Source organism: Leucoraja erinacea, chromosome 14 (assembly GCF_028641065.1).
Source record: "Leucoraja erinacea ecotype New England chromosome 14, Leri_hhj_1, whole genome shotgun sequence".
Classification (NCBI taxonomy): domain Eukaryota; kingdom Metazoa; phylum Chordata; class Chondrichthyes; order Rajiformes; family Rajidae; genus Leucoraja; species Leucoraja erinaceus.
This window is the reverse complement of record NC_073390.1, coordinates 53810844-53824930: the sequence shown is the minus strand read 5'-3', so window position 1 is coordinate 53824930 and position 14087 is coordinate 53810844. Positions and strand designations below refer to the sequence as shown.

The window sequence follows — 14087 nt, the reverse complement described above, 5'->3', positions numbered from 1 at the left end:
AGGAACGCAGGGACGAGACATACTAAGGGACTGTGGTAACTGTGAAATCGACAGAAGGATGGAGGGTTGGGTGTGTATGCGTGCTATTTTCATGATATTTATTTTAGTTGTTCATCTTTTAATATTTTATCTTGTATGTATCGTTAGCTTTTAGAAATGTTTGAATGGTGCACTGACTGGCTGACATTTTTAAATTTTGTTGTACATGGTTCATGTTACAATGACAATAAACTATTCTCAAGAGTCAAGAGTCAATTTAATTGTCATTTGGACCCCTGGAGGTCCAAACGAAATGCCGTTTCTGCAGCCATACATTACACACAAATAGACCCCAGACACAACATAATTACATTTTACATAAACATCCATCACATAGCTGTGATGGAAGGCCAAAAAAAACTTATCTCTCCACTGCACTCTCCCCCCCCCGATGTCAGAGTCAAAGTCAAAGCCCCCGGCTGGCGATGGCGATTGTCCCGCGGCCATTAAAGCCACGCCGGGTGGTGCGAGGTCGCACACCGGGTCTTGATGTTGGAGCCCCCGGCGTGCGCTCGCAGAGTCCCGCATTCCAGCCGCGCGGGGCAATGGTGTTAGGCCCCGCTCCAGGAGCTCTTCAACCCCGCAACACGGACGGGAGAATTCGCCGTTGCAGGAGCCCCGAAAAGCGGTCTCCCTCCAGGGATCCGCGGGCTCCCGGTGCCGCCGTCCGCAGACCCGCAGCAGCAGCCTCCCACTCAGCAGCAGCAGCGGCATCGGCAGCAGCAGCAGCAGCAGCAGCAGCAGCGGCAGCAGCAGCAGCAGCGCTCCTCCACCGCTCCACCCGCTCCGGTCTCGGCCAGCTCCGCGACGGCAACGGTGAGTCGGCACCAGAGTCCCCGGCTTCTTCCCGTTGGAGGCCGCTCCTCGTTGCGGCCCCAACGACAACGGAAACCCGACGAGAAAAGGTCGGGTCTCCAGAGCAGGGAGAGATTTAAAAGTTTCCCCCCCCCTCCCCCCACACACACACCCCAACATAAAAATAACAAAAACTACATAAAAACACAGACAAAAAATAATAAAACGCGGACAGGCTGCAGAGGCCGCTGCTGACCAGAGTCGCGCCGCCTACCGGTCTGATGATTCTATTCTATATTCTACGATATCCTCCTCTGCACAGAAAATCTAACTTAGCGCAAGCTTTCCTTCCCACAACAGGTTTCATGTACACAGAGACTGGTCAGACATCATTTTTAATCCAAAAAACAGACACAAGGAGCTGGGATAACTCCGCGGGTCAGGCAGCATCGCTGGAGAAAAAGGATGCGTGAAGCTTCGGGGAGCCAGTTCCATAGTTCGCAATGATGTACCCCTCTTGGGATCACACCGTCCCTAGGCAACAATCCGCCCATCAGGGAACCTCCCTGCCTGAGGTCATCTGTTGCTGGCCCTGATTTGTCCTGGTCTTTTCTTCCCCCCCCCACCTGATACAATCCGTCTGAAGAAGGGTCTCGACCTGAAACGTAACCCGTCTTCTTTCTCCAGAGATGCTGCCTGACCCACTGAGTAACACCAGCACTTTGTGTCTATCCGCCGTTCTTTGTTTCTTCATTATTTTTAATCTGCTGCTTCTCTCTCTAACTTCTACAGGTGCACAGTAGAGAGCATGCTGACCGGTTGCATCGTGGCTTGGTTCGGCAACTTGAGCGCCCTGGAGCGGAAAAGACTACAAAAAGTAGTAAACGCTGCCCAGTCCATCATCGGCTCTGACCTCCCTTCCATCGAGGGAATTTATCGCAGTCACTGCCTCAAAAAGGCTGGCAGCATCATCAAGGACCCACACCATCCTGGCCACACACTCATCTCCCCGCTACCTTCAGGTAGAAGGTACAGGAGCCTGAAGACTGCAACGACCAGGTTCAGGAATAGCTACTTCCCCACAGCCATCAGGCTATTAAACCTGGCTCGGACAAAACTCTGAACATTAATAGCCCATTATCTGTTATTTGCACTTTATCAGTTTAGTTTATTTATTCATGTGTGTATATATTTATATAATGGTATATGGACACACTGATCTGTTTTGTAGTCAATGCCTACTATGTTCTGTTGTGCTGAAGCAAAGCAAGAATTTCATTGTCCTATCAGGGACACATGACAATAAACTCACTTGAATCTTGAATCTTTCTAGTGCTGGGGTCGGCCTTAAATGGGGAACGTCATTTTAAGTGATAGGGACGCACCCAAATGAGTTATCATCCCACGATCTGAAATTGGACCCTTGGTTTTGATATCATCACTGCTTCAGTCCAAGGGTATAATCTACGCAACTTTTTAAGGCACTGCAACTGCTGCTAAATGTTTCTGCTTCTTTAGTAAGCCAATAGCGTCGATGACCACCTTTGCAAACTTCATGTGAGGGGTCGGGGTTGGGGTCGGGGCATGTTGTATGCTTGGTGACAAGTGTGAATATGCAACTTTCCAGGCAGATTCCAAGGAAGGAATAACATTATTTTCTTTCAAGATGGAAAGTCTTTCATTGTTGAACTCACAAGAAAAGTTGGAAAGTTCAATACCATGTGAAATTCAAAACTTTTCCAGCATGAATGAGTCAAATGCATGCGTCATTATCTCTCCGAATGCAGAAATCCATGCTAAACCAAATGATGCATATTGATACAATTGAAGATTCACATTGTCCTTTTGTGTAAATAAATATTCTGCCATCCTAAGACCATTACAATATTATGCTTCAATATGCTAATCTGCAATCTAAATTACACTCAACATTCATTTCAATTATCTTAGGCAATGTATTCATCATTTATACCCTGCCCTCAATTAGAAATTCCCGTCATTAATTACTTCCCAGAAGTCATTACTCATTTAGATTTATTTAAATACATATTTACATAGTTATTAACAGTTTTAAAGATGCTAAATGATCTGCAGTGTTTGTTTGGAAATGTATGTTGTGATATATTGTGACTAATGCTAATCGGCAATGAAGGGACCGATATTTCATTTGCTCCATTTAGACTGGTACTGTTCCTTGTCCTGTAGCTACATTTTTTTTGCTCTCAAAACACAGATAAAGAAAGTTTATCCTTTAAAAAAAAACGTTTTTATGGTCGTATTACACATCTGTGGGCTTTAAGGCATCAAGAATCTATCGCCTGAGATCAGTGCTGCCAGGCCAAGATAGAAACATATTGGACGGCGTTCAAAGGCTTTGCCTGCCAATTGGAGATGCCAGAGGTAATAATGGCTACAGTGTGGTCATCAACCATCACTATAATGGGCAGGATATTTCATGTCAGTGAAACCAAAGATGATGGAAATCGCAGAGACTTTGGTATCTGGGCCCCAGCCTCTACTTCCCCGGTAGTTCGAGGAGATTTGGGATATTGCCAAATGCACGATCAATTTTCTACAAGTGTACGGGGCGGCTCAGTGGCGCAGCGGTAGAGTTGCTGCCTTAAGGGCCTGTCCCACCTACGTGTCCTTGGCACACAAATTACGCAACCTCGTGGTCGCGTTGAGGCGCGAAGGTCGGGCGCGATTACATGCGTACGCACAGCCGTCTGGAGTGGTGACGTCATTTGAAGATGGACACAAAGCTGGAATAACTCAGCGGGACCGGCAGCATCTCTGGAGAGAAGCAATGGGTGACGTTTCGTGTTGAGACTCTTCTTCAGTCTGCAAAGAAGGGTCTTGATCCGAAACGTCACCCATTGCTTCTCTCCAGAGATGCTGCCGGTCCCGCTGAGTTACTCCAGCATTTTGTGTCCATCTTCAATTTTCTTGGCCCCGCTCTGGGAGTAGAAGTGGGGGCGGATCCGGACCGCAACGGCCGTGAGCCCCAGGCCGAGCTCGGCGATCGTTTGCCTGCTTCTGCTGCTGTTGGAGGTGAGACGTTGCGTCGCGCCAGGGTCTTGGGCCTGTCCCACTTTGGCCGTCAGTTCCACGACAGGCCGTTGGCGCGTGAAGATTTCATTCACTACAAAAATTTCGGAGCCCTGCACGATGTCGCGTACAACTACATACCCCTCCGCGCTTCTAAGTGGGACGGCCCCGCGCGGCCATACGATGCCCGTGCGCCTCAACGCGACCACAAAGTCACGTAATTTGCGTGCCAAGGACACGTAATTGGGACAGGCCCTTTACAGTGACAGTGACCTGGGTTCAATGCTGTCTACGGCTGCTACCTGTGTGGAGGTTTGTACATTCCCCCTGTGACCTAGTGAGTTTTCTTCAGATACTCACTTTTCCTCCCACATTCCAAAGACGCACAGGTTTGTCGGGGAAAAATTGTCCCCAGCGCGTACGATAGTGCTAGTTTTTGGGGTAATCGCTGGTGGGCACAGACTCAGTGGGCCATAGGGACTGTTTCAGCACTGCATCTCTGAAGTCTAAAATCTGAAGTATGGTGGGGAGGATATAGAAACATAGAAACATAGAAACATAGAAATTAGGTGCAGGAGTAGGCCATTCGGCCCTTCAAGCCTGCACCGCCAGTCAATATGATCATGGCTGATCATCCAACTCAGTATCCCGTACCTGCCTTCTCTCCATACCCCCTGATCCCCTTAGCCACAAGGGCCACATCTAACTCCCTCTTAAATATAGCCAATGAACTGGCCTCGACTACCCTCTGTGGCAGAGAGTTCCAGAGAATCACCACTCTCTGTGTGAAAAAAGTTCTTCTCATCTCGGTTTTAAAGGATTTCCCCCTTATCCTTAAGCTGTGACCCCTTGTCCTGGACTTCCCTAACATCGGGAGCAATCTGCCTGCATCTAGCCTGTCCAACCCCTTAAGAATTTTGTAAGTTTCTATAAGACTGGCTATAAGTTTCTATTGACTGGCTCAGCAATTTGAATGAAGAACAGAGGAGGTTGCGGAAAGTGGTGCATGTTACCCGGCTTGCATGAATACTGACCTCACAACTATTTATGGGATCCACGGAAAATGCTGCCTCAAGAAGGCAGACTAGATCAGCGAAGTCCCACACAGACTTGGCCATACTCTCTTCTCACTGCTAACATCAGGCCATGCACTGCTATGGTAGCTCTACCTACTTTAATTTTGACACTATCATGGGTTATACTTTGTAGAAATTATTTATTATTGTTGTTGCATCCAAAGTGCCTGCATGGATGCAGCAAAGAATTCCATCATTCCAGTGCATAGTCATGCTGGATAGGGTGCAAAGAAGATTTACGAGGATGTTGCCAGGACTCAGAGACCTGCTATAGGGAGAGGTTGAGCAGGCTAGGTCTCTGTACCTTGGAGAGAGGGAGGATCAAGGGTGATCTTACAGAGGTGTACAAAATCACGAGGCATAGATTGGGTAAAGGCACAGAGTCTCCTGCCCAGAGGAAAGGAATCAAGAACCAGAGGACATAGGTTTAAATTAAAGGGGAAAAGATTGACTAGGAGCTTGAGGAGTATCTTTTTATTACACAAAGGGTGGTGGGTGTATGGGATGAGCTGCTGGAGGAGGTAGTTGTGGCAGGTACTATCACAATGTTTAAGAAACATTTAGACAAGGACATGGATAGGAGGATATCCTTAGAGGGATATGGGCCAAATGCAGGCAGGTGTGACTAGTGTAGATGGGACATGTTGGTCAGTGTGGGCACTTTGGGCCGAAGGGCCTATTTCCATGCTGTATGTGACAAAAGCATTCTTGAATTCTTGAAGTGCAAGTTAAGGCGTTTAGAGAGGCATGTGGATATGTAGAGAATGGGGGGCCATGGATAACGTGCAGGCAGAGGCAGGTTGATTGTTCAGTATGGACATTGTGGGCCAAAGGGCCTGTTCCTGTGCTGTACTGTGCTATGTTTTATGAAAAGAAACTGCTAACAATTTATTAGTGGATGTAAACATAGAAACATAGAAATTAGGTGCAGGAGTAGGCCATTCGGCCCTTCGAGCCAGCACCGCCATTCAATATGATCATGGCTGATCATCCAACTCAGTATCCCGTACCTGCCTTCTCTCCATACCCTCTGATCCCCTTAGCCACAAGGGCCACGTCTAACTCCCTCTTAAATATAGCCAATGAACTGGCCTCGACTACCCTCTGCGGCAGAGAGTTCCAGAGATTCACCACTCTCTGTGGGAAAAAAGTTCTTCTCATCTCGCTTTTAAAGGATTTCCCCCTTATCCTTAAGCTGTGACCCCTTGTCCTGGACTTCCCCAACATCGGGAGCAATCTTCCTGCATCTAGCCTGTCCAACCCCTTAAGAATTTTGTACGTTTCTATAAGATCCCCTCTCAATCTCCTAAATTCTAGAGAGTATAAACCAAGTCTATCCAGTCTTTCTTCATAAGACAGTCCTGACATCCCAGGAATCAGTCTGGTGAACCTTCTCTGCACTCCCTCTATGGCAATAATGTCCTTCCTCAGATTTGGAGACCAAAACTGTACGCAATACTCCAGATGTGGTCTCACCAAGACCCTGTACAACTGCAGTAGAACCTCCCTGCTGCTATACTCAAATCCTTTTGCTATGAATAAACATTAATAACAGATTGCATACCTTCAGCAAGATCAAAGTTCACAATATGGAATAATCAAGTGACATCATTCTTCCAAATTAATTCCAGTTTTTGTCATTTTAAGTTCCCTTTCTTCTTGCTTTGAGAGTCTCCACTATTATCCAAGACTCTCCTGCAGTGCATTCAGAACGTTTTCAGATCCCTTCACTTTTTCCACATTTTGTTACGCCACAGAATGATTATAAAACGGATGAAATACTTTTTTTTTTCAATTACCAATCCACACACATTACCTCACAACATAAAAGTGAAAACGGGTGCTTAGAAAATGTTGCCAAGTAATTAAAAAGAACTAACTGAAATATCACCGTTTCATTAGTATTCAGACCCTTTGCTATGACACTCAGAATTGGTGCATCCTATTTCCATTGATTATCCTTGAGATGTTTCTACAACTTGATTGGAGTCCGCCAGTGGTAAATTAACTTGAATGTACATGATTTGGAAAGGCACACTCCTGTCTATATAAGGTCAGCAGTTGACAGTGCATGTCAGAGCAACAACCAACCAAAACCAAGACGAAGGAATTGTCCGTAGACCTCTGAGACAGGATTGTGTTGAGACACAGATCTGGGGAAGGGTATAAAACAATTTCTGCAGCATTGCAGGTCCCGAAGTGCCCTCCGTCATTCTTAAATGGAAGAACTTTGGAACCGCCAGGACTCTTCATAGAGCTGGCCACCCGGCCAAACTGAGCAATCGGGGAAGAATGGCCTTTGTCAGGGAGGTGACCAAGAACCCTATGGTCTCTCTGACAAGAGCTCCAGACTTCCTCTGTGGAGATGGGAGAAACTTCCAGAAGGTCAACTATAACTGCAGGCCGCCACCAATCAGGCTTTTATGCTAGAATGGCCAGATGGAAGCCACTCCTCAGTAAAAAGCACATGACACCGCAAAAGGCACCTAAACAAGATTCTCTGTTCTGATGAAACCAAGATTGAACTCTTTGGCCTGAATGCCAAGCGTCACGTCTGGAGGAAACCAGGCACCGCTCATCACCTGGCCAATATATCTACGGTGAAGCATGGTGGTGGCAGCATCGTGCTGTGGGGATGTTTTTCAGCAGCAGCAACTGGGAGACTAGTCAGGATTGAGGGAAAGTTGAACGGAGCAAAGTACAGAGAGATCCTTGATGAAAACCTGCTCCAGAGCATTCTGGACCTCAGACTGGGGCGGAGGTTCACCTTCCAACAGGACAACAACCTTAAGCACACAGCCAAGACAACGCAGGAGTGGCTTCGTGACAGGTCTGTGAATGTCCTTGAGTGGCCCAGCCAGAGCCGGGACTTGACCCCGATCGAACATCTCTGGAGGGACCTGAAATTAGCTGTGAATCGACGCTCCCCATCCAACCTGACAGAGCTTGAGAGGATCTGCAGGGAAGAATGGGAGAAATTACCCAGCTACAGGTGTGCCAAGCTTGTAGCATCATACCCAAGAAGACTTGAGGCTGTAATCGCTGCCAAAGGTGCCGCAACAAAGTACTGAGTAAAGGGTCTGAATACTTATGTAAATGTGATATTTCAGTTATTTATTTTAAATTACTTTGCAAAAATTTTGAAACACCTGTGTTTGCTTTTTTATTACGGGGTATTGTGTATAGATTGATGATTAAAAATAAGAATTTAATCCATTTTAGAATAAAGCTGTAACGTAACAAAATGTGGAAAAAGTGAAGGGGTCTGAATACTTTCTGAATGCACTGTATTTCATGAGTAATCTCTGCCAATTGATGTTATTCAACAACACATTTTAATGCACTGTTACACTTAGATCTTGGCAATTGGTGTATATTCTGGCAAAATAACATCTTACGCTGGAGACTGGATAACATTTTATTTTTAGTCAAAACATGACAACGTTGGAAAAGTGGGAATAGTGTAATCCACACAAAGCTGATTCCTCAGTAAAAGAGTCTCGATAATAAAAAAAATCATTGCCAGGAAGAAGATATTAAACACTTTGCAAATATCTCCCACTGACGGCTTTGCGATCATTATCTCAATTTTAGTTCAAGGATATATTGGACCTCAATTTGCCAAAACGGGTAGCCAGTGACATTCGCCATCCACAACTTGCCCTTACACATTTAGGCTTAAAAAGTTATTTTGAGTCTGCCGAAAGTAGACACTGATACAGTCTTCGAGGTAAATCAAGCATCAGGGACCAATTGACAGAAGCAGAGGCATAGCATCATCCAGCTCTTCAGCCCATCCACGCCGACCAACATGGTCCATCTACACTAGTCCCTCCTGCCCACATTTGGCCCTTGTCCTTCTAAACCTATCCTGTCCATGTAGATGTCCAAATGGCTCTTAAATGTCACTATAGTTCCTGCCTCACCTACCTCCCCCAGCAGCTTGTTCAATACAACCACCACTCTTTGTGTAAAAACGTTACCCTCAGGGTCCAGTGAGTATAGAAGTTGGGATGTAATGTTAAAATTGTACAAGGCATTGGTGAGGCCAAATCTGGAGTATGGTGTACAATTTTGGTTGCCTGATTATAGGAAGGATGTCAACAAAATAGAGAGAGTACAGAGGAGATTTACTAGAATGTTGCCTGGGTTTCAGCAACTAAGTTACAGAGAAAGGTTGAACAAGTTAGGTCTTTATTCTTTGGAGCGCAGAAGGTTAAGGGGGGACTTGATAGAGGTTTTTAAAATGATGAGAGGGATAGACAGAGTTGACGTGGATAAGCTTTTCCCACTGAGAGTAGGGAAGATTCAAACAAGGGGACATGACTTGAGAATTAAGGGACAGAAGTTTAGGGGTAACATGAGGGGGAACTTCTTTACTCAGAGAGTGATGGCTGTGTGGAATGAGCTTCCAGTGAAGGTGGTGGAGGCAGGTTCGTTTTTATCATTTAAAAATAAATTGGATAGTTATATGGACGGGAAAGGTATGGAGGGTTATGGTCTGAGCGCAGGTGTATGGGACTAGGGGAGAATACGTGTTTGGCACGGACTAGAAGGGTCGAGATGGCCTGTTTCCGTGCTGTAATTGTTATATGGTTATATGGTTATTATGGTCCTATTAAACCTATATTCTCTGGCTTTACATTCCCTACTCTGGGTCAAGGACTGTGCATTTACTCTATCTATTCCACTGATGATATTGTACACCTTAAACACCCTGTCCCACGGTGCGAGTTCATTCCAAGAGCTCTCCCGAGTATTAAAAAAATCAAACTCGTGGTAAGCACGGAGAATAAACGTAGCGGGTACATCGGAGCTCGGGGACGTCTCTTTGCGCTAACGGCAGGTACTCGGGAAGACTTGCTAACAGCAGGTAAGCACGGGGAGACTGGTGAAGATTTTTCAACATGTTGAAAAATGTCCACGAGAGCCCCGAGTACCGACGAGTGGCCATTGCCGTAAATCTCCGAGTTCGAATCAGGACAAACTCGGGAGAACTCTTGGAATGAACGTACCATGGGACAGGGGTTTTATAAGATCACGCCACATCCTCGTTTGCTCCAAGGAACACAGTCCAAACCTCTCCCTATTACTCAGCCCCTCGAGTTCTGGCAACACCCTTGTTAGTCTTTTCTGCACCATTTCCATCTTAACAAATCTGTCCAATGACAGGGTGAACAAAACTGAACACAATACTCTAAACATGGCCTTACCAATGTCCTGTAGAACTGTAACAAGATCTCCCAACCTCTCTACTCAATAGATACAAAAAGCTGGAATAACAGCATCTCTGGAGAAAAGGAATAGGTGACGTTTTGGGTCGAGACCCTTCTTCAATACTCAATACTGTACTCAATATGTAGGAAGGAACTGCAGATGCTGGTTTAAACCAAAGAAAGGCACAAAAAGCTGGAGTAATTCAGTGGGTCAAACAGCATCACTAGTGAAAAGGAATAGGTGACATTTTAGGTCGATATCCTTCTTCAAACCTAATACTCTGATTGATGAAGGCCAAAGGGCCGAGAGGCTTCTTGGCCACCCCATCTACAAGTAGATCTATTGGACCTTAATATGCCACAGTGGGTAGCCACTGGTTAAGTTTAGTTTAGAAATACAGCGTGTAAACAAGCCCTTCGGCACACCGAGGCCACACCGACCAGTGATCCCCGCACACTAACACTATCCTACACACTCGGGACAATTTACACATGCACCAAATCAATTTACCCACATATCTATATGCCTTTGGAGTGTGGGAGGAAACCGAAGATCTCGGAGAAAACCCGCGCGGTCATGGAGAGAACGTACAAACTCGGTACAGACAGCACCCGTAGTCGGGATCGAACCTGGGTCTCCGGCGCTGCAGGGCCACAACTCTACCACTGCGACACATTGCAATAATGATATTTAACATTAGTTCAGCTTGCTCTCTCTCTATTAGGCAATAATATTTTAATTTGAGTCTGCCGAAAGCGGACACTGATACAGTCATCGGGGAAAACCAAGCATCAGGGACCAGTTGACAGGAGAAGTAATCATGCAGCACTTGATCAGAGTGGATGATTGCAGAATTAACAGGGCCGAGACTGGGAATGGGAAAGTTGATGAGCATGAAATAATTGCCAATCAAGATAGAAACAAGACGGAATTGAAAGGTTAAAAGTTAAAAGGATTATTAATATATTTTTTAAATATACAAATATATTAAATATAGAAATAGAGTAGTCCAGCATGGAATCAGGCTTTTCGGCCCACCTTGCCCACATCGACCAACATGTCCCAGCTACACTAGTCCCATCTGCCCGAGTTTGGCTCATATTCCTCCAACCTGTCCTATCCATGAACCTGTGTATCTGTTTCTTAAACGTTGCGATAGTCCCTGCCTTAATTAGTTCCTCTAGATGTTTGTTCCAAATACTCACCACCAAAATTATCCCTCAGATTCCTATTAAATAGTCTGTGGAACTCTCTGCCTCAGAGGGCGGTGGAGGCAGGTTCTCTGGATGCTTTCAAGAGAGAACTAGATAGGGCTCTTAAAAATAGCGGAGTCAGGGGATATGGGGAGAAGGCAGGAACGGGGTACTGATTGGGGATGATCAGCCATGATCACATTGAATGGCGGTGCTGGCTCGAAGGACCAAATGGCCTACTCCTGCACCTATTGTCTATTGTTTATTGTCTAAATCTTTCCCCCTTCACCTTAAACCTATGTCCTCTGGTCCTCTATCGGTGCATCTACTCAATCTAGATGCTCTCATGATTTCATGCTCCTCTATAAGATCACCCCAACCTCCTGCACTGCCAGTAATAGTCCCAGCCTACTTAATCTCTCCCTATAGCTCAAACCCACAAGTCCTGGCAACATCCTCATCAATCTTCTTTGTACCCTTTTCCAGCTTGGCAACATCTTTCCAATAACACGGTGCCCAGAATTAAACACCATACTCCAAATGCGGCCTCACCAACGTCTTATATAACTGCAACATGACCTCCCAACTTCTATACTCAATAAGATGCAATCATCTTCTCAGCAGAAATGTTTATTGGCAGGAATTAATACTTCCCATTTTATCATTAAAAGGAATATGAGATTGGCAGATACTAGGCTTGAACTTTGGTTGGTTCTATAAATGCAAGTGCAACACTCCAATCCATTCCCCTACGATCAGTCTGAAGAAGGATCTGGGCACAATATGTCACCTATCCATGTTCTCCAGAGATGCTACCTGACCTGCTGAGTTACTCCAGCACTTTATGTCCTTGTGTGTATTAAACCACACCTGCGGTTTCTTGTTTGTAAATGCAGCACTACCATATATTTGTGTAAAATGGTGAGGGAAATAGGGAGATTCATTTTTCATTGGGGATGAGGTCAAACATTACACACCAGACTGTTGCAACCCTTGCCAAACTGGGAATCAGACTTTCATTTGAAGCTAAACAAGGCACAAAATCACAGGGTACTAGAAACATGGAAAATAGGTGAAGGAGTAGGCCATTCGGCCCTTCGAGCCTGCACCGCCATTCAATATGATCATGGCTGATCATCCAACTCAGTATCCTGTACCTGCCTTCTCTCCATACCCCCTGACCCCTTTAGCCACAAGGGCAACATCTAACTCCCTCATAAATATAGCCAATGAACTGTGGCCTCAACTACCCTCTGTGGTAGAGAATTCCAGAGATTCACCACTCTCTGTGTGAAAAATGTTTTTCTCATCTCGGTCCTAATGGATTTCCCCCTTATCCTTAAACTGTGACCCCTTGTTCCGGACTTCCCCAACATCGGGAACAATCTTCCTGCATCTAGCCTGAACAACCCCTTAAAAATTTTATAAGTTTCTATACGATCCCCCCTCAATCTTCTAAATTCTAGCGAGTACAAGCCGAGACTATCCAGTCTTTCTTCATATGAAAGTCCTGACATCCCAGGAATCAGTCTGGTGAACCTATGTTTACGTATTCTGTTTATATATTCTGCTATGCTGCTGCAAGTAAGAAAGTCATTGTTCTGTCTGGGACATATGGAAATAAAATACTCATGACTCTCTTCTCTTGGAGTAAATCAGCCGGTCTGGGCAGCACCTCTTGAGAATATGGTTAAGTCATGTTCTTCAGAGATGCTGCCTGACCTACTGAATTACTCCAGCACTTTCTGTCTTTTTTTTGTAATCCATCATCTGCAGTTCCTTGCGTCTTCATTTCACTTGAAGCTGCTGCAACAGTGATACGTATTAGTCTTAAAGCCCTGTCCCACTGTACATGTTCATTCCAAGAGCTCTCCCCGAGTTTGCCCTGGTACGAACTAGGAGATTTGCGGTAATGGCCACTCGTAAGTACTCGGGGCTCTCGTGGACATTTTTCAACATGTTAAAAAAAAGTCTTCCCGTGCTTACCTGCCGTGAGCGACTCTTCCCGAGTACCTGTTGCTAGCGTTACGAGCCGCTAAGAGACGTCCCCGAGCTCCGACGTACCCACCGCGTTCATTATACATGCTTACATTATACATGCTTATTCATAGCAAAAGGATTTGAGTATAGGAGCAGGGAGGTTCTACTGCAGTTGTACAGGGTCTTGGTGAGACCACACCTGGAGTATTGCGTACAGTTTTGGTCTCCAAATCTGAGGAAGGACATTATTGCCATAGAGGGAGTGCAGAGAAGGTTCACCAGACTGATTCCTGGGATGTCAGGACTGTCTTATGAAGAAAGACTGGATAGACTTGGTTTATACTCTCTAGAATTTAGGAGATTGAGAGGGGATCTTATAGAAACTTACAAAATTCTTAAGGGGTTGGACAGGCTAGATGCAGGAAGATTGCTCCCGATGTTGGGGAAGTCCAGGACAAGGGTCACAGCTTAAGGATAAGGGGGAAATCCTTTAAAACCGAGATGAGAAGAACTTTTTTTCACACAGAGAGTGGTGAATCTCTGGAACTCTCTGCCACAGAGGGTAGTAGTTGAGGCCAGTTCATTGGCTATATTTAAGAGGGAGTTAGATGTGGCCCTTGTGGCTAAGGGGATCAGGGGGTATGGAGAGAAGGCAGGTACGGGATACTGAGTTGGATGATCAGCCATGATCATATTGAATGGCGGTGCAGGCTCGAAGGGCCGAATGGCCTACTCCTGC

General features: G+C 45.6%; 1 protein-coding gene across 1 annotated transcript in view; it reads right to left on the bottom strand.

Annotated features, from left to right (window-relative positions):
• The window catches only part of clstn2a (calsyntenin 2a), a 526456-nt gene that overhangs the window by 341446 nt on the left and 170923 nt on the right, over window positions 1-14087 (bottom strand). The gene's annotated exons all lie outside the window — the stretch shown is intronic.